Source organism: Lasioglossum baleicum, chromosome 10, assembly GCF_051020765.1.
Source record: "Lasioglossum baleicum chromosome 10, iyLasBale1, whole genome shotgun sequence".
Classification (NCBI taxonomy): Eukaryota; Metazoa; Arthropoda; class Insecta; order Hymenoptera; family Halictidae; genus Lasioglossum; species Lasioglossum baleicum.
In genome coordinates, this window is record NC_134938.1 from 11,222,168 (window position 1) to 11,245,052 (window position 22,885).

Genomic DNA, 22,885 nt, shown 5'->3' on the forward strand with positions numbered 1-22,885 from the left:
ATATGATATATTATATTGTGATAATAACATGATATAATTATAATTATAAAAGTGAGTAACTGGAACAGAAAATGGCCACCTTAAAAATTCCATCGTTATATTATATGTATAACTTGTTAAAATTAAGAAATAAGTGTCTATATGTTTATACTATTTTCTACATTTTCATTTAAAATTTTTAATTGATACCTTGTAATTGATTTAGACAATTCTTATTTGGAATACACTGTTTAATATTATTGTCGAATTTATTTATTTAATGGTTTTTTATATATAGTAAATTCTTAGAAATGTATTGATACTACCCTTAAATTCTTGTAATCTTTTTCCTGTTTGGTATTACATTTTCATTTACAATTTTTAATTGATACCCTGTAATTGCTGTAGACAATTGTAACTGAAACAGCAAATGTGGTCATTTTAAAAATACCATCATTATATTATATGTATAACTTGTTAAAATTAAGAAATAAGTGTCTATACATATGTTTATACAACATTTCCATTTTGCATAAAGATATGCAGTCTTGGCATATTCGTCACTCGGTCTCATTCCAGGGTCTTCATCGTCGACTTCAGTGTCGACCACAACCGGAAATCGACTTGACAACCCTGTGCCCCTACAAGGGTAAGAAGGGAATGATCAGAGCGTCGGAACATGGTTTTGGTATTGCCACGAAACGTATGCAACGTTGCCAATCATTCACGCTGCTACAACTATAAGTTTTTATCTATCCATCTTGCTCAAGGCGTGTACTAATGACCGCGACGATGATCTCGCGCCTCGGAGGTGATGGGCTAATTTGTCTCATGCTTGACGTTCGTACACGTTCATACCGGTGTTCCGTATCGTTCCTTGGTCCACTACTATTTTGATTTAGTCACCGTTTACTATAATTTTACAGGGACACCATGTAATATAGGCATCTCTACAAATTATTGAATTTCTAAAATATTCTTTTACAGCGAATTCTTTAATATTCCGTTCTGAAAAAAAATTGGGAATCAAGTGAGAAGTCGTGTCGATATCCCTGTAAAAAACCAGAATTTTTCACTCATCAGTTATCCTTAAAAAAATTCCTGAAAATCACACATTTTCAGATACATAGTTGAGATAGCCTAGGTTAAGACAGCGAATAACTCCGCCATTTTTTAATATTCCGATCTGGGAAAAATGGGGATTCAAGTCAAAAGTCGTGTCGATATCCCTGTAAAAGACCAGAATTTTTCACTCATCGGTTATTCCTAAAAAAATTCCCGAAGACAGCGTTTTCATCTAGGCGAAAGGATCCAGCCAAAATTGAAGGAATCGGCAACCGATCGGTTGTCGCGTTCGATGGGTATAAAAACGGTGGCTCGGCAGGGTTCCCTGTAAAGGCAGTACACATGGACGACACGAGTGAGAAGCTGAAGAAGTGCCGGTGTCGTACACGCATCGAGCAATTTATAAAGCCGGGGAATGCTCGCGTGTATCGTTCCGACACCGGGAAACCGGCAAACCGGCAACCGGCTCGTCAGAACCTGACGAACGCATACCGTAGACCGTAGGAGTTAGCATAATTGACTGCGTACGTTAATCGGACGGTCATGGAAGAATGCCCCCGCGAACGTTTCGACGCACACGAGAGAGCTAGTTGCTGAAGAGGAGAAGTAAAGGGAGAGAAAGACGGTGGTATTATTTTCAAGCAGTCCGCGAACTGAATCGGGCTGTTTCCGAAGAAGAAGAAGAAGAAGAGGAACACCGGCAGCCAAACTAACAAGCCCGGGAATGCACACGCAGAGCTTGGCGACGCGGGTCACCGTTTTCTTTGCGGTACCACGAGTAGAAAGGTGGATACGCCGCGTCCTTATTTTACAGTGTCGTGCCTCTTCACGGTCACTTGCAATCAGGCAGCCTGACCGAATCGCGAATTGTTCCTTGACGCTACGGAATCGAGAACCCGCCGATTTCAAACACCAGTTAACCCGTTAGGTTCATTGTTACCCGGTTTCATGACGTACCCTCGCTCCGATCCTACGAAAAATCAATTTTTCCCGCAGCGTCATCTTCAACTATACAATTTGTTCGAGTTCGTAGAATTTATTGATTTCACATTACAATTCTTGCAATCTTTTTACTGTTTGAAATTACATTTTCGCTTACAATTTTTAATTGATGTCTTGTAATTGACGTAGACAATTTTTATGTGGTAACACATTGTTTAATATTATTGTCGAATTTATTTGTTTAATGCTTTTAGTAAGTTCTTAGAAACGTGTTGATACCCTTAAATTCTTGTAACTTTTTACTGTTTGATATTACATTCTCATTTACAATTTTTAATTGATACCTTTTAATTGATGTAGACAATTTTTATTCGGTAACACATTGTTTAATATTGTTGTCGAATTTATTTGTTTAATGCTTTTAGTAAGTTCTTAGAAATGTATTGATACTACCCTTAAATTCTTGTAATCTTTCTACTGTTTGATATTACAGTTTCACTTACAATTTTTAATTGATATCTTGTAATTGATGTGCACAATTTTTATGTGGTAACACATTGTTTAATATTATTATCGAACTTATTTATTTAATGGTTTTAGTAAGTTCTTAGAAATGTATTGATACTACCCTTAAATTCTTGTAATTTTTTTACTGTTTGATATTACATTTTCATTTACAATTTTTGATTGATACCTTGTAATTGCTGTATACAATTTTTATTCGGTAACACATTGTTTAATGTTATTGTCGAATATATTTATTTAATGGCTTTATAGTAAGTTCTTAGAAACGTGTTGATACTCTCAAATTCTTGTAATCTTTTAAATGATTGTTTAACGGTAAGAAAATTTTAGGGACTGAAGGGTCAGGTGACCTGGACGGTTCGAGCCCCTGGGAAGGGTAGGTTCCTCGCGGTCGTATTCCGGGGATTCGAACCGTTACGGAAAACCAAGAAACCAGGTTTTCTATTAATATTTATCGCGTTCGTAGGTTCTGCTACTGTGGATGTACGAGGCTCCATTTGTATAATGTATCATACCAAGCTCGATAGATGTACGCGTACTTTCGTGAACGACTGTGGCTTGTAGAAGGGGATTCCCGGGTAATAAATTCGAGAAATTCCGATTTTTAACCTCGTTAGGTTACTACCCTCTTGAGGGGTTATTCCGATTTAAGGCTGTCAATTTTAAACAATTTATAACATAAATATAAACATACATATTCTATAAAAAATACATCAAACATGTATGTCGAATATGTACTTCGAATAGCAATGATTATAATAATAACATTACTGTTAATGGTAATATTTTTCAAAACATATTCTACAAAAACCAAATATTTTCATTATTTTTACTGGAAAAAAATCAAACATGTATTTCGTATACTAATGACTAGACTGCGGATCTTCATGCAAAATAAAAATTGTCTGCATCGATTTCAAGAAGTAGAAACCAAATTAAATGTTATTTCTTCCCTCAATGATTTTAATAGAGGAGAAATCATATTTTGATATTTTCAATTTCGTATACTTTCCAACAATTTTGAATTTCATCTACTCAATTTTGCTATAAGTGCAGAAAGATCCGCAGTCTACTAATGACTATAATAACAATAGCATTTTCCAAAGCATGTTCTACGAAAAAATATATAACTCCTACAATCTTCGTTATATTTCCTTGAAAAAAATCACACACATGCTTCGACCACCACCGAACACGTATACAAAATCCCAACGCAGAGGGTCGGAAAATCTTGCCGGCAAAAATTCGCAAAAACTCCGAAACACCCGGAGAAACATTTGTTTAATCTTCACCATCTCCGTGCCGATCGTTGCACCCCCCGAAGCGAGTGGATCATTGTGGATCCGCATCTAAACTGAAAAGTGAGATTCCACGTCTAGACAGTCGTTGATCGGATCGATCGATGATTCGAATGATCAGGCTGGCAGTCAGCTTCTCTCGTCCCAGACTCGGGCGTGGATTATTCTGGTCTGAAGACACACATAAGCGGAGTTCAGGGCGGCGTATAGAAATACTCATTCTAATCATAGGAAATTCCTTTAACAGAGTGACTGGGGGCGGGGGTAGAGGGCGAGAAGATAGAGAGAGAGAGGGAGGGGGTGCACCCCTCCCAGAAATTTCACCAAGGAGTCAAGACTGTCGACGACGACGACGACAACGGCGACGACGCCGACGACGACGTCGACGGGGCTGGCTATAAATACCAACCCCTCTAGCCTCTCTCTCTTTCTCTCTACAACTTCCCTCACCAAGTTGTCATCCCCTCTCTGTCTCTCTTTCTCAAGTCCTCATCCCCTTTCCTAGTAATTCTTGTTCACTCCCGTTCACTCCCGTTCACTCTGCAGCCGCCGCCGCCACCGCTGTCTCGTCCCCTTCGTCTCTTTTACTCCTTCTCCGTCTCCCGTTCTCTGTTCTTCTTGTCCTCCTCTCTCCAACTCTGTCTTTCTTCGTCTTTCATAGTCTTGTTCAGTCCTGTTCACTCCTGTTCACTCCCAAGCGAGCCGTTCGTCGATGTCTTTGTCTCTCCCCCTCTCGAGAAGGCTCTGTGTCTCTCTTCCGGCGTCCTTACCTCCGTATGGTTCATGCTCGTACGCCTCTACTCGACAATATGTATTTAAAATAGCTGCATGCTGCAAAATAACTGAAATAGCCGTGAAGGGTCGATGATCCCCGTGGCTCCTACTTCCTGGAACAAGCCGCATCTCCACGGATTTTCGACGACCTCTTCTGTGGTCGCCGATGGTGACGTCCGTTCGGATCTTTCGATGATGCTACTCCTGGTGCAGGGAATATCGATCACCCGAACTGATCCATGCGGAATTTTGCAAAGCTAGTTAGCGATAGACGCCATCACTATGTTGACATGAAACTATTTTGCTAGTTAGTTATTTTTGAGGGCATTGAGAAAGTAGTTACTAACATAAATTGGCTAATAGAAAGCCAAAGCTCCTGCAAGTTTCTCATTCATAAATACTAAGTAAACTAATCGATGCGATAAGCTCTGCATCTGTCAATAAAATCGTGTGAATTCTTGATCAATAATCGTTTCAATCAACGATCCACTGGGGGAGAACAAACAAACAAAAAGGGAAATGAAAGAGCAACATGAACGAGCAATCCATAGCATTTGAATAATTGTGCCTGAAATTTTAACACGGTAGTGCAAAAACATGTAGAACAATTAATACTGTGAAATTGTTAATAACCTCTCGTCATCACAGAAATAAAGGTTCGAGTCGTAACATTAATTCGTTCATCCGCAATAATATTGTTTTATTTGTTACTAAGAATTGTTTTGTGTAGAAATCAATTTATAGCATTTAAGATCCCCCACTCTATCTTCCCCTTCTACGCGGCTCGGTCGCGTGACGTCGCCTGCTCTGAAGAAATAAAAATTTCTTCACGACTTCCTTGTTATCTACAAACAATTAAACTACATTCTCATAAATGTACACGAACCTTCAATCTTTTAATTCTTCAGTTGAAACATTTGGATTTGAACCGGAGTTGCAATTAATTCGTAGATAAACAAACGAAAATCAGTGGTGCATTTATGTTCTGCATTTATTTATTCAACTGGAGCCAATTAATTTGTCCACCTAGTGCGTCGAACAAAATGGGTCGACCATCGCATCGGTAGCTATGACTCAAGCACAGTTATCTAACTAAACAATTAAAATTAGCACACATTTATACAGCCAAACCGAGAGCGAACATATAATATCCCACACAATAACACGATTATTTTTTATCAGCTCCGCTTCCCCAACCACAATCGTGCACGCTCGCAGCGGCGAGTCGGCGTAATTTATTTATAGCGTGGCATACGTTGCACAAACGATCCGAAATTTCGATATATTCCTGATGTGAAATTTGCATTCGGTCAAACAGCAGCGACACTGATCATCCAAGAAGCGAAATTTACAGCTCCGCCTCTCGGTGGTGGGGGTAAACGAAAATACACAAATTTGTATAAACCGAAGTGCGGCTAATAATATCGCAATATTTCCGGTGCACGTGCTGCGGAACGTGACGAGGCGTGTTGCGGCGTTGCGTTTGCTCGCGGAACGGTTTTCGCGAAAGGGAAATCTCGCGTACACGATATTAAAGAAGAACCTTTTGTTCGACGATTTCCGTCGTCGTCGTCGACGAGGAGAAGAAGCAACAGCGGCAGAGTTATGCTAGCGAGCATGCGAGATTTGTTGCAGCACTTGCAAGTGCGGCTACCACTGTTGGCGCAGCCTTGACATTGGTCACGTTGCATTTCCATCGCGGAAGGTTGCGGACACTCATGCATGTAAGACCTGTTCGCGCGAATATTTATCATTCGAACTGACGACTTTGCATATTTATGGCAGACGCGAACTATACCGAGCCACCGTGATTTTAACGAGCCTCCGTCATCGTTTTTCTTTTCTCGAGATTTTCTTATGGAATCGCAATAATTGGGCACTCGCATTTACCGCGAGCATGATTAGGTGAAATTTATTTGATATTATTTCTCGCAATTTATTCGAACCAGTCCGAGAAGAAATAAATAATACTTAAATATATCTCAGATTGCACACGACGTCGTAAAGACGTCTATTTTTACGTTTTTTTAGGTCTGAAAGTCTTACGTCCTAAAAAGACGTCTTTCAGCCCATAAACAGTGTGGTTTTTACATATCCATAATCTAGCAGTAAATATTAGCATTGGTATTGTTTGTTCGAGTTAGTGTTTTTGCTTCAATTTCAGTTTCTATTTCAATTTTTCAATTTCAACTTCAATTACAATTGTTCATCTTCAATTTCAATTCTTCAATTTTTCATCTTCAATTTCAACTCTTGAATTTTAACTCCACTTTCAATTTCATTTTTTATTGCGATTTTAATTGCAGTTGTTATTTTCATTATACTTTCTATGTCAATTCCACATGTGTTCTTCTAATAAAGCTATTTTATTGTTTTAATAGATAATAGAAACTAAATTGAATGTTATATCTTCCCTAAATAATTTGGATAGAGGAGAAATCTTCAATTTTTAAAATTTTCCAACAATTTTGAATTTCATCTACACAATTTTGCTATAAATGCATAAAGACAGTCTAGTGATAAAAGACCGATGATGTAACAAGGAAAACAGAAACAACAAGAAATTTTTTTATCCAAATTGATCAGTGAAAATTTACATCTTAGGTATTTCGGTAATGTGTTTCACATTAGAAGAATAAAAGACACGAAGTTTCGGGAAAACTGTGTCAAATTGACACGAGAGACGGATGAGGGTGAAGAGCATCGATTTTGTAAATCATTACAATGGTTCAAGGGGTGAACAAATTTTTAAATTGTCCCTATTGGCTTGCTTAAAGAGAAACGAATTTGTCACCAAACAAAAAGTCCAAAATTTTTGTCACAAACGCACGAAATCTGCGGTCGACTAACAATCAAGATTTCTGATTTGGGACGTGTCTGTTCGCCGCTTTCGTCAGTTTGCGGTAGCAAACAGTTAAAACCATCTCCACGCCGCACTATGATCTACCTTCTTTCAATCCCAGCGGAACGAGGCTTAAATCCCCGAACCTCTATCCTCCCTAACGATCATTCATCCTTTCTCACCCTCGATCCGGGAATAAAAGAATACGGACAAACGCGAGAAAGAGAGCACACACAAGACTCCCGTGAAAGGTGCTCGGAGCTATCCAACCGTGGGTGGGGGCGAGAGAAGGAGAACGATCGAAAAAGAAAAAGAAAAGCGCAAAGAAAAATACAAAAAACTAGAAGATCTGGGCAAGAGAGATAGAGAGAGAGAGAGAGACGAGAAGGAGAAGAACTCTCGTAAAATCGATTCGAGACGTGAGAGAGACCACCGAAGAGGGGTAGCAACGCCTCAGTCTCAATGAGGACGAGAGAAGATACTCCTGGATCAACCCCGAACAAAGTCTTTTATTGTGCTGCTAGCGATGATAATAATAACATCAAGTTTTGGAATGAGGGCAAATATTCTTGGCAAAGGGAGTAGAAAGGTAGGAGGACGTGGAGGATGAAGAAATTGAAGAAGAGGAGCTCTGAGGAGAAAGAAAGAGATCTAGAAACATAGCAAAAACATGTACAAATCTAAGGGTATGGATGAGGAAAGGATGTTCCATAATTTTTGTACTCATTTTTGAAGTAACCATTTCGTTTGAGGATTGACTACAGTGGTCACGACAGTCCTGTGAAGACTGCTAGGCTTCCGCTAGAAGTGTCAAGAGGACCAAGTACCTGGAGGCAAGGAAGATACCAAGAACCCTTAGAGAACCTGTAACTGAACTAGAATTTGCGAAAGAGAACGAGTGTCAAAGATTGGAGGATGCGAGGAGAACAGGAATAGATATACAAGTTAATAAAAGTAGCAGAGAAAGAAGCTGAAGAAGAGACGATCGAGGATCCTCGAAAACCGTGGTCCCACGGAACTCCTGGATGGATCGCACAAAGTCTCTCATTGTGGAGGCTAGCGGGGCTGCTGGGAATGGTTAAGTGATAATAATAACAGTGCGGATTTTTGGCATAGTTTATACTAGCCGTGTGTGTCGGGTTGAGGTGAGAGAGGGGCGGGAGAATCTCGAAGATCGCGGAGGACGAAGAAATCGACGAACAGGAAGGAGCAGGCTGAGAGAGGAGCAAGAGATGACTATACCCGGAGAGGAAGACGCTGTGATCTTAGAGGACGTAGGAGAGGCGAAGCTCGAAGAACATCGAGAGAGAGGGAAAGACAGAAGTGGAGTTGCGGGGTGTTCAGGGAGAATAAAAGGTGGAAAGAAAGTGAAGAGGAGAGGACGCAGAAGAAGAAGAAAAGTAAGCAGAAAAGGAGGAGGGGGAGGGGAGACACGTCGACGGGAGACGATACCCGAGGAGAGCCACTCTCTGTGCTCTTATACACGGTCGATGAGAATGTTCCAGTGGGGGTGGTCGTCGAGGGGAAAGGATGCGGGGGTGGGAACCGAGAGGATGAGAGGAGAGGATGTGGATGAGGAAGAGAGAGAACGAGGAGGAGGAAGAAGGTACTGTTCTCGAAGGGGAAGGAAGGTCTCGGGAGGAACGCGAGGGAACGAGAGAGAGAGAGAGAGAGAGAGAGGGCTGGGAGGAGAGAGGATGAGAGAGAGAGCCAAGTGAAGCCAAGTGAAGTGAAGTGGGGCCGCGGGACGGACGCGGTGGCATTGACCCCGTATAGTAAGTAAGGTAATGTGAACAGCTAGCACGGCTCCTTCGCTCTCTGCTCCTCTCTCTCTCTCTCTCTCTCTCTCTCTCTCTCTGTCTTTCTTGATGGTTTCGTTCCTGTCTTGCTTCCTCGTTCTCTTCGTCGTTTGTTCGTCTCTTTTTCGCCGAGTCTCTATTCCACCTTCTCGTCCAACGAAGATGGTCTGTCTCTCGCTCTCTGCCTCCTCTTCCTTGGTCTTTTGCCTCCTCCTCGTTCTTATCCGAGACAGCTTCTCTCTCTTCTGTGTAATGTAGTCGCCTCTCTGTCCAACTGAGGCCAGCAGCGAGAAGCAGCCAAAGGGTTCCCATCGGATATTGTTCGGGAGGCACGGCAGGGTGACCTCAGGGTGGACAGCGACCTCGAAAGCACCTTCCATCGCCGGGATTCTAGACATCATCAACGCCACCGGTACGCTAATCGGACGGACCACTGCGCGAACAATTACCACCAGTTTTAGGCACTTGCAGATTTCGGGACGGTGATATTCTAGGTCTAGAAGTTGGGATCAGGAGGATCCTCTTTTTGGGGTACAAGCAGTCAACGATTTTTCGTGATTCTGGATCAGTTTTGGCCCGTGGTGACTTTCAGGGGAGCATTTCTAGGCAAACAGTTGGGATATTGAGGGACTTGTTGAAGGTTGAAGTGCTGATGTTGGTTGACTGCATAGGTTCAAGGTCCTCTTCAAGAAAAGCCTGGTAGTGGAAATGAACCAGGTAAATCGGATAATTGTACATTGACATCATGCGACGATGTTGATGAACATGAACTTACTGAAAAACCAGGTAGTGGAAATGAATCCTCAATCAGGTAAATTAGATAATGGTAGAAAACTATAGTAATAATACAGGGTGTTGCATAATATGTGCGACATGATTTGAATGTTCACTTCAGATACGCTATAGTTGGCCTGATTTTGGTGGACAATTTTTAAGAAGTTTGTGGTTGTTTTAATGTTTTTGCATTTACCATTACTGTTTGTGTGTTCAAGTGCCATTGACTCCCGACGCAGAGTGTGCGTCGCTGAGAAACCACGTCGGTGATCTCGATCATGCTCGACGATAGTGTGTCTCCCTTTTGGTGGGCGTTCCATTCGCTTCCGGGGATACGGCCTGGAGAAATGGTCGTGTTAGTCTGTGGATTCGATGCATTCACAATTCACAGTGTATGCAAATGTGTCAAATGAACTTTTCAGAATGTGCTCCTATCGATAGCCGTTCTCCCAATCGACCTTAATATTACACTCACTGGGGGCACTAAAAGTAACTCGCGTTACTTCATGAAAAAAATGCATTTTATCTGCTCCACCAATTCCACCATGGGATAGCTTAAATAATTTCGAATAATTCATTGAAACTCGTGTCGTTGTACTAAAACGTTTTATAGGTGTGTAGCAGATTCGCTGTTTATGTACCGGTCTTGTTTTTGCACATCTCCGACGGTTTTTCTGAAATTGTTGGACGTTATCTAATGCCTCGTCTCTTGGGTACAGTGCGAGACAAAACCTTGCGAAATATTGCGAAAGCAGAAACAGAGAAAACAACATGATAACATTATATTTGTTATAATCCATAACTGTATAACATATATTTCGCATAGAAAATACATATAATTATTAGAAACTTTTTCTTTCAATACAATATTAGAAACTTTTCAGCGGGAGTGTACGGCGAACGTGTAAAAAGAGACACGTGTGTTCGCTAGCGAATAGAAAAATACGGATTTATATGCACACCTCCTCACATATCTTGCCGAACGTGGCCGCAGTTTGCCGTAAGAAAGTGAGAGTGTAGATATGATAAACCCGGAGTGTACATTGAAATCCTGTTGTCTGAAGAATCGCATGAAGTCATCGATAAACCGGCACGATAAACTTCGTCGCATCGAAGTCCGGCCTTCACTTCGCTAACGCTAAACGAGCACTGAATCTTGCAGGAATAATTAATTGCAAAAGTGGAATAACAATTTTTGTCCTTTTTTCCACAACTTCGAAAATTCTGCGAAATCTCACTCGGAAGTTATCCCCCCTCTGCCGATACCCAATTAGTCACGTGACCAGGCGGAAGCGTGGGGGAATAGCGTCGTAGAAGAAGCTAGAGTGGGGAGTCTTAATCCAGCGAGTCTGGCCTTGAAATTATTAGAAATAATCAGTTAATATAGCTGTATAAATAATTTGTATTTATTATTCGGTAGTTCTAGTGTCAAATAAAGAAATTGTGGCTTCTATTCTTGAATTAGGTCTCTATTATGATTTCAACAATTGTGCAATAACAAATCCAAGATTAATCATTTGTTAACTGATAATTATAGGAACCTGGTGAAGGGACATGCTCAAATAAATAATTCTTATGAATTTAATTTTGTATAATTTGCATTATAATTTCAGCAATTGTGCAATAACAAATCCAAGATTCATAATTCGTTTACTGATCATTGTAGGAACCTGGTGAAGGGACATGCTCGAATAAATAATTCTTATGAATTTAATTTCGTATAATTTCCATTATATTTTCAGCAGTTGTGCAATAACAAATCAGAGATTAATCGTTTGTTAATTGATCATTGTAGGAACCAGGTGAAGGGATATGCTCGAATAAACAAGTCTTATGAATGTAATATTGTATAATTTCCATTATAATTTCAGCAATTGTGCAATAACAAAACTAAGATTAATAATTCGTTTACTGATCATTGTAGGACCCTGGAGAAGGGACATGCTCGAATAAATAATTCTTATGAATTTAATTTCGTACAATTAGGTCTCCATTATAATTTCAACAATTGTGTAATAACAAATCCTAGATTAATCATTCGTTTACTGATCACTGTAGGACCCTAGTAAAAAGGGACATGCCCGAATAAATAATTCTTACGAATGTAATTTTGTAGTCTGATCATTGTAGGAACCTGGTGAAGGGACATGCTCGAATAAATAATTCTTATGAATTTAATTTCGTATAATTTCCATTATATCTAACTTCAGCAATTGTGCAATAACAAATCCGAGATTAATCATTTGTTTAGCGATCATTGTAGAAGCCTGGCTATATGTAGAAAAGGAAAGAACGTCTAAGGTTCAGGATACTTCCGCGAGGGATTATGGTCGTGCACCGGCTCCCATAATGCCGCCATACTTTCTCAGGAAGATTTCAAAGTTGCGACTGCGGGGAAATGTGTGTACGCGGCCGCCTCGGCTGCGGCAACAACAGCTATCGCGCCCTCCTTCAATCAGGAAAAGGATTCCCACGGGATATTGTTCACTCGGTGGATATAGGCGGCCGACCTTTAAGCTATTCAGTGACCTCGGCTCCTGACGTTCGATCCTGAACGTCCTCTCCCCCCTTCTGTTTCCTGCCGCCACCGCGAGAACACCGGGAACGGGAACCTGAATTTCTCAATTATTCGCCGAACGTCTCGCGATCCATGATATCGGATCGATCACTATCTCGCAAAATTCCCAGGTTCTCACATTGTTGTATCAGACCGTTGCTCGAGGACTTGCCCTTATTTTATCCTTGGTTAATGCGAAATTTAAAGTCGTTTATTGCAAATGGCTCTCATGTCGTTGCACTTTGATGCAGCCTGCTTAATTTTTCAGAATATACAAGTTAAACATTGTAGAATAAGATGTAATCTTTTTTAAAGACACATCGTTTTATGTACAGGGTGTCCCAAAATGTTGTACTTCCTCGAAGCAGCGTAATATTAACTCGACCCAGAACGAGAGCTCGATTCAAGGGACTATGGCAGCCTCTGTTATCTCTGTCACCGCTCGTTATCAGCTAGCGTTGCCGATAGCGAAGCCCGAGAATGAAACAACGGGAGGAGAAGGAAACTAAACGAAACGAAATGACGTCAACCGACGCATACGTTCAACGCAGTGAACGTAAGCGCAGAACGTTCGACAAAATTCTCTGTCGATGCTATTATTAATTACTAGACAGCGGATTTTATGCGATTATGGCAAAAATCAGTAGGTGTAGTTTACAACAGCAGGATCATTAGAAACATTTCAAAATACTGTTGTATTATTTCCAAATTATTGGACATGGTAGGAAAGAAAAGAAATTTCTACGTTGTTCATAAAACTACCCTTGCAGGGGGTGTTTCTCATGGATCTGGGAATTAAATAAATGGGTCTTCCATTAGGAGGTGTCATTTTAAATTCTTTCATATAATTTAAGAAAAAATGAAAATCACTTTTTTCGATGTTTCTTTACTTGTTTGTAGGTGTATTATGTAATGTTATTAACAAAAATAACAGTTATTCTAAAATTTCCTACGATGGAAATCATTGATAAAGAGTTAATTATTATTGAAATTCAAGATAATGTACACAAAATATAAAGAAAAACATTCGAAGAACAAAATGATTAAAAAATATCGATTTTTATAGTTTTTGGCTGCAAATAACAGTTATTGGTGTTTAAAAATTTGGATCCTCCTCGATAACTGTTATCGATGAAGAGAAACTGTTTCGAGTGCTCAAAGCAGTTATCGATGAGAGAAGTTCATTTCTATCGCTCATAACAGTTATCGTTGAGAGAAATTTATTTCTATCGCTCATAACAGTTATCGTTGAGAGAAATTTATTTCGATCGAATTTCTTTTCACTTGTTCATAATAATTATTGATGAGAAACTTCATTTTGGTTGCTTATTTAATTATCGTGTTACTATTACTATTACTATTATGTTATTGGGTTACTCTTTTTCGGATGGAGCAAGCCTGTGAAATTCATTGAGTAGATTTTGTACAACAAGACGAATCAACAGACCATAGGAACAACATTGTTTGTCACATTAAATTTTGATTGTAGCAATTATTTTTACGAATAAAGAATTTATGAAATAATTGATTGTCTACCATTCGAAACTTCTCTCATTCATAACTGTTATCAGCGATCGAAATAAATTTATCTCATCGAATAACTGTTATGAGCGATCGAAATAAATTTCTTTCATCGATAACTGTTATGATCCACCGAAATCAACTTCTCCCATCGATAACTGTTATGAGTGGAGCGTTATGCAAATTAAAAATTGTCTGCGTCGATTACAAGACACAGAAACCAAATACAATGTTATTTCCTCCCTTAATAATTTTAATAGATGAGAGATCATATATTGACACCTTCAATCTTCAAAATTTATCTTCCTTTTTTTAATTTCGTGTACTCAATTTTCCCATAAATGCATAAAGATCCGCAGTCTAGTTATGAGGGATCGAAATAAATTTCTCTCATTGATAACTGTTATAAGTGATCGAAATGAACTTCTCTCAACGATAACATTTACCAACAGGAGAACAAATTTTCGGTTACTTATAATCCTTATCTGTAACCAATACGATTTCAGTCGATGATATACTTGTCAATCTACGACATTTTTCCTTTTTGGTTATAACAGTTACGGTCCCTGAATATTAAGCATTTTTATATTTGGAAAAATAATGTACAAGCTTAAAAACGCGAGCAGACCTAGTTCGTGCCTGTTCCACGAGATTTCCGAATTAATTCCAGCTATTTGATAGGAACGGCCCACTGTGCGACGCTTAGGCGTTCCGCGCAAGTGCATACACGTCCCGGCGCGGCGAGTGCACGGCGTGCGCACACGTATGCACCGTTCGGTGCAGAATAGCGCAGATGTCTTTACGAGCGAATGATGCATGCGTTCACGTGAGCACCGATGCGCATACCAGGAAGAATCTCGATGCGTAGTGCCGCGGAGAACGCGAGCCGAGCTACTTAAGCGCGATACGCTCGCGAGGGAACATGCGTGGGCGGGTACATCGCAAAGCATGTGCCAATGGATCGCAAATATTCCTTATATTGGGTGTGCAAATTATTTGTACCCGCGATCGATCGCCGATTTACTTTGAAACGCCAAGCACGCGCCAATGGGACGCAAATATTCTTCATATTAGGTGTACAAACTAATTTGTGTCCCCTGATCTTGTATCCCTACTTTTAAATGATACGACAATGGATCGCAAATGTTTCTTATATCGGATGTCCAAATTATTTGCACCCGCGATCGATCGCCGATTTACTTTGAAACGCCAAGCACGCGCCAATGGGACGCAAATATCCTTTATGTTAGGTGTACAAATTTTTTCGTGGCCCCTAATCTATAAATGATACGCCAATGGATCGCAAATGTTTCGTATATCGGGGGTGCAAATTATTTGCAAATTAATTCGTGGCCCCTAATCTTGAAATGATACGCCAATGCGGCCCCTACACTTGGCAACCACTAGTCATATTATTTATCAATTGTAACTTGACCTTGAAATCATACGCGTGCACCAATGGATCCCAAATGTTTCTTATATCGGATGTACAAATTGTTTAAGAGGCCCGAATGATTAATTAATTGAACGATTATTGTAGAAGATACGTGCAACGATTTTTTAACTATACAGTTAGGAGCAAAAAACCGATTACACTTCAATTTTTCTGAAAGGCTAAAAGAATTAGCTTAGTAAGCGACGTCGGAAAAATGTGTTGTAAAAATACATTTGGTCGGAATTGTGAAAAACAATAGTAAAAATTGATTTTTACGACTTTTTTAACTGGACCAATAACGAAAATTTAAAAGATGTGTTTGCAAACCATTTAACCAATTTCAATGAAATTTTCGGAGCGTATATAATGTACACAAGTTGACCAAACACTAAAAAAAAATCAATTTTTACTATTGTTTTTCACAATTGCGATCAAATGCATTTTTTCAACATATTTTTTAATTCTTCTAAACTAATTCGTCTAGCCTTACAGAGAAATTTAAGTCGTTTGGTCCATTCATAAAAATTACGTAATAGAAATGTCGCAAAGGTGTTTTTTTAAAGATGTTAAGATTCGCTAGTGTGGTGTGACCGTGTATAAATTATGCTCCCACGGAGACATGAGTTCCCACGGGGGGCACGAACGTGTTTGCACGGCCCTGACGTTCACGCGCGTGTTCCTCGACGATTCCTCGACGATTCCTCGGGAAACCTTCGACCGTACTCGACTCGTTTCGCGAACGTGCGACTACATCGCGAGTCGCGATGCGTTTGGACCTTTTTCGCGCGTCACCCTGCCGACGACTTTCACTTTGTTTCCTGCGGAGCCGCGCCTAATATTCAATTGTTGTTTTTTGTTTATTGTTGCACTTGAAACCTCAATAGACACTAATTCACCGTGCGATTTATGCACAGCGGATGAATTGCCGATACAAACTGCGATAGTTCCGTTAAAAACAATAGCACGATAATAAATTCGGGCTCATTCTAAAGCTAGAAACTTCTACTTTCGTACGCCGTGATTAATTTTTTTCTGGCATACTTGTGCGCGATATAGAAAATGGAAAACCGAGGACACGTTTTTCGTAAAAAATCCTGCAAATTCAATCATCTGTCGAAAGGTCAGAAAATTTTTTTTCTGGATGCATCGACCACAGATTTGAACATCGAAGTCTCCTCTTTGCAACGAGATCTTAAAAATTGATCTACGATTTTTTTTCACGGTTTTATGGAAGAAAAACGAGAAACTAGTTCGAATTAACACACGGTTCGTGGTGTAGTGCAAAGTTGTCCGTATACCTTGAGTTCAAATATCGATAACTCGGCTAAAAAAAATCGCACATAAATTTTTAAGATGTCGTTCTAAAGTGGAGGCTTCAATCTTCAAATCTGTGGAAGATTCGCTCCCGGAAAAAATTTTTTATTGTTTCTACAGAAGTTTGAATGTACAGTATTTTTGAGAGAAAACATGTCTTCGTTTTTCCACCTGTCACGTCGGAAAAAATGTTTTGGGAAAAAAACAAACAATTTCGCGTAAAAGTGGAGGCTTCAAGATTTAAAATGAGTGCAAGTTCATTGCTATATCATTTTTTTTAACGAAATAATCACAATTTATATTTAGAACAACTTTTCGCACGTTTGTTGCTAAATTGAAATGAAAAAAAAATGTTGCGAATCTAACAGGTGGACTGGAAGATCGCAATCGACTCGCGGAAGAACTGCGCGACACGGAGGAAGCATCGATGATTCGCGAAAACAGATTAATCGCAGTTAGAACGCCTAACAGTCTAACGTAACATGTATTATGTAAAGGCTGTGTTGCGTAACGCGCGCGTGTACGCGTCCCGCGTGTTAAGATAATGATTTGGAGATTATTGGACGCGGATGCACGTCTGTTTATTGAGCAGGTCGGTTCGGTTAGGTTTGCGCCGCCTGTTCGACAGAGTTTGTCGATTGGGTCGATCAGATTCGACTCGCATTGGTTCCGATATACATATTGAGCTTCGTGAACTAACTCGCCTAACAATAAACTGTACACCGCGACTCCGAGTTTCATTTTACGATTAAAGTAGCCGAGAAAATTGTTTCAGAAATCGTCCTGGATTTTACAATAATTAAATAGGTGCATAGATAAACCAGAAAACCTAGAGTGCCATTTTTGGGATTTTCAAAAAAAATTATTTTCAACAATTTTTATCCATTTTTCGAACCAAATTTCATTCAACGATTACACTAGCCGAGAAAATTGTTCCGGAAATCGTCCTGGGTTTTACAATAATTAAATAGATGTCGATAAACCAGAAAGCCTACAGTGCCATTTTTGGGATTTTTTGGAAACAAAACGGCAAACTGTTTTGCAGGTATATCAACTATTACTTGGAGTGCATTTTTATTACGTCAATCTTATTTGTTCCTTTTCTAAAAAATTATTTTTAATATTTTTCATCAATTGTTCAAACCGAATTTCATTTAGCGATTGAACTAGCCGAGGAAATTGTTCCGGAAATCGTCCTGGATATTACAATAATTAAATACATGTCGATAAACCAGAAAACCCAGAGTGCCATTTTTGTGTTTTTTGAAAACAAAACGGCAGACTGTTTTGCAGGTATATTAACTATTACTTGGAGTGCATTTTTATTACGTCAATCTTGTTTGTTCGTTTAAAAATTCTTTGTTAATAATTTTCATAAGCAACAGGTGGTGTTTTAAGAATTCGTCTGTCTGAGGCAGGTGTTGAAACAACGAACGGGAAGCCTCCATTTGTTTTTGTCGTACGTTTTAAAACAGTCGTATATTATGTAGGTTTAAGCGTTCCGAGATTATTGCAAATAATCTGCACGTTCGACGCCGCCTTCTCGTCGATTGCGACGCTTATCTTGTTCTTTGTTTTGTCTTTAAAGCGGCGTTCAAATATGCAGTCGATGCGTCTTGAAAATTTCTCGGTCCTCGGTGAGAGGGAAAAAATCATGTTATAGCCGAAATGGTGTAAGCAACATCGAAACGTACATAGCCATTGCAAAGATGATAAAGAGTCGTATCTTGAAAACAAGAATGTATACAGAGTCTCCCAAAAATTTTAACTGCACCTTTTGCACTCGAATGGTGACTCTGAATAATTGCCATACCATTATTCAAAACAGTTTCGATATTATTAATATTTTTACTATATGTATATAATTAATAATATTACAGTTTCGATATTATAAATCGTAAAAAGCTTAACTTTTATATGAGAGAACAAAACCGAGTTTTTAAATTGCAGATTATTTAGCAGGAATATACGAATATATAATATATAATAATGAGTTGATTTTACCACGCTTATATTAGCTTGTCAAGTTGTCGTTGTTGTTGTTGTATGCGTCAAAATTTGTAATCGAATTTTAAACCACTTCCTGATAAGCCAGAGACTTGAAACTTTAAACATAGCTCAGAACTGGATAACAATGCAATGTTAAAAAACAAATTTAAAAAAAACTGTGCGTTTAGGAGCAAAAACTGTTAATATTAACAGTCACCCCTCGTCGCGCGATGCTCGGTAGTACGTGGTCGCGTTCAGCGATCCCCACTCCGCGCGCCAGCGCTCCCTACTCCACTACGCGTTCCCACTCCGACTCATCCCCACACCACTGACCCATTTCGTACCGAAGGAGCTCAGTCAGTGTGGTGTTCCGTTCATTCAGTTCCGTTTCGGACAATTTCGGACTCCATCAAGAGACGTCGTCTCTCGGAGTCATCCCCTCATTCTATCTCGTGTATATCCATATCTTGCGTTTCTTTATCTTACTATTTCATACCAGTATTACTATATCTTGCGATCCATTTAAAAAAGACTAGAAAATAAAAAAAATATATATAAAAAAAACTTTTTATAAAAACCACGCGTATATTAAAATGCACTAAAAAGGAGAAAATAATTGTTTTAGACAGTAGTGACTATAAATAAAAGGGTAAAGCGCCCACGAAGATTACGTCGATATAGTTTAGCGCTCCATGCTTTTATTTATAGTCACTAATGCCTAAAAAAGTTATATTCTCCTTTTTAGTGCATTTTAATATAAGCGTGGTTTCTGAAAAGTTTTGTTATATATTTGTTTGAAATTAAAATTGCTTCGAGTGTTAAGGGTTGAAAAATGGCCGCTGCCCAAGAGTCGAGTGCAATCAGATGTACAGTCTAGCGCCACGAAGGACATGATCGCTGTAAGGAACACACATAGTTGTGTGAACAATTCGCGTAGTGGGACGTCGATCGAGTTTCTTCGCGCGATAAATAAAAAAGGCCGCCGGGTTTTAAGGACACGTCGAGCATTAACGAGGTGCCGAGGAGCAGGATTATCCGGCAGGAGGAGGTCAAACACATTCTTGATCGTCAAGGTTGCAAGGAGCCGTGTCGCACGCTGCGTTAGTGTACACACACCAACACACACACACACACATAAAATTGTGTATATCCGTAGACGGTAGTATGGCTTCGAGTATATCGGCGTTACAAGCGTATTTGCATAGACGGTACACTGTTCTTTAAATTTTCTAACTCGGGTAGCAGCGGCGGCACTAGGCGACGTCCTTGCCGGATGTCTCAATTTTCCGTACGGTATGCAGCTATGACTAATACGTCGCGTATCGCAACAAGCCAGAAATGGCAATCGCGGCATATTACGACAGCGAACGGCTTGGAAAAAGAATCGTCGGATGGACGAGCGAGAAACGTTCGCCTTTCGTTCTGTTGTTCGCGTAGCGTGGCATAGTTGAACGTTTTCTTGGCCTGGTACCGCTGAACTGCCTCGCGCCGGTCACTCCAGCTGCAATTATATTATTTATATGTCGCACCCCCCCCCCCCCAAAGAAAAGTGACACAACTCAAAAATGCAGCATTTGAGAAAAAATCGACTTAAAGAATACTATAAAACTTGTACATATTTTTCAATGGCATGACCTCAAAATTGCCATTTTTTTACTTTTCTTGCGGAGCTGCGATATGTCGAACATGAATTTATTCGAATTATTGTCGGACTGCGAATTTGATCAGTTCATTAGAAATTAGTTACAGTGAAATTAGGGATCATTTCATTGCTTTTCATTCGGATAGACTACGAATTTTGCGCGTTTATAGCAAGAATTAGTAAAACTGAAATTATGGATCATTCCACTATTTTTCATTTTATTATTTTGCCAGATATCATGATTAAAACTGCAGATTTTATGCATTGATCGCTTCACTGTTTTTCATTTTATTATTTTTTTTCAGGTATTCATTCACATTCAGACATCATAAGAGAAATTAGTAGGTCAAACTTAAAACGGAAAAATACAGAAAAATACAGATCAACTGTGGATCTTCTCATTAATAAAAAAGATGAGTAGATCTTTAAAATGGAACAGACGTCAGAGAAATTACGAATCACTATTATTTTACCACGACCGGATCAAGGGGAATTGACTTGAGTCGAGGGGGAAAAGTTTCCCCCTCTCTGCCAGTATCGGATCAGTCACGTGACATTGTGACGGAATAACAAAGAGGAGGGGGAAGGATAGAGTGGGAGACAAGTCTCAATCTGACGACCCAGGTTTAGCATGGAACAGAACCCGTATCTCCGTACTGACAAAAGCGGTAGGACTCTGGTATTAATTTGCAACACATGAATTGAGAATAGTGTTTGAACAATGCGTAATGGCGGCGCCAAGGGAGGAACAATTGGCTCCGCAGACTGAAACACGGATTATTCGAGAATATGGGGAAAATGTGTTTGTAGGAGGTTCGTACCCTATGGAACATCATTGTCAGGATTGAATTCGATCATGTTTTCTTTCTCTCTATTTCCTGGCTAGTTCGTAGCCGTTCGCATCGATCTCCCGAGCATAATCGTCTAACGAGCGACAGGCCTCTGGGGGTCGTGTCCTCTCTCAGGTATACGGTTTGGTGGTTGTCTAAATTCATCCGTGATTCGTCGCCCGGTTTGGCCTAAGCGAACAAATATCGAGGGGGGAGAGGACCGTCTCTCTTCGGTTCTCGTGGGGCTCTCCATGGAGTTACTTCCATGACAAAGGCCGGTCAAACCTGCCTGACAACCTGTAAAATTCCTATGAATGAGCGCAACCTTCCTCCCGGGGGCTCTCCTCCGGTCACCAACAGTGTGTGTTGTCCGCTCTGGTCTCTCTTTTTCGAGTGCGCGACTCGACCTCGTCCGTTATTAAATTCCTCGACCTCAAGAAGTCCCGGAGACTCCTCCGGACGAGATAAAGAGGGAAGAAGAAACCGACGAGGCTCGTGCCACGTGACACCGAACCTTCGATTCCCGCTCGAGCCGTGAGGATCGCGGGAGAGGCCAACGTCTCTCGTTCCTTGCTCTCGAAACGCTGTCGAATCTATCCCGAAGAAATCCTCTCTCCTACCACGCGACACCCATTGCAATTAACCTTTCCGATACCCTACAGTCGGTACCAGAGTTCGGCAAAAATTTAACCAACGATTGACGAATTTTTTACTTCAGCCGTTAACTGCAATTAATAATTAAACTCCTACTTTAGTTGTTAATTGCGGTTCACGATTACATTCTTTTCAATTGTAATCGTTAATCGGATAACTGCTGAAATTTCGAAATGAAATATGGAATCAAAACTGTATGCATACGGAAAAAAACTTTTTGAAAACCTCGCTTATATTAAAATGCACTAAAAAGGAGAAAATAATTTTTTTAAACATTAGTGATTATAAACAAAAGCGTGTAGCGCTAAACTATATTGACGTAATCTTCGTGGGCGCTCCACGCTTTTATTTATAGTCACTACTGTTTAAAAAAATTATTTTCTCCTTTTTAGTGCATTTAAATATACGCGTGGTTTTTAAAAAGTTTTTTATATATATTTTTTTATTTTCTAGTCTTTTTTAAATGGATCGCAAGATATAGTAATACTAGTATGAAATAGTAAGATATAGAAACGCAAGATATGGAAATACGCGAGATAGAAATTGTCCGAAATGGAACTGAATGAACGGAACACCACACTCACCGAGTTCCTTCGGTGCGAAATGGGTCAATGAAGTGGGGATGAGTCGGAGTGGGGAGCGCTGGCGCGCGGAGTGGGGATCGTTGAACGCGATCACGTACTACCGAGGGTCGCACAGCGAGGTGTGACGGTTAATGTTAAAATGTTTTTTCTCCTGAACGCACAGTTTTTTTACTTTGTTATTTAATATTGCATTGTCATCCAGTTCTGAGCTACGTTTAAAGTTTCAAGTCACTAGCTCATCGGGAACTGCTTTAAAATCTGATTACAAGATTTGACGGAGACAATGACAACGACAACATCGACAACTCGGCAAGTTAATATAAACATGGCAAAAAAAATGTAAACTAAGTTTAGTGTGGCG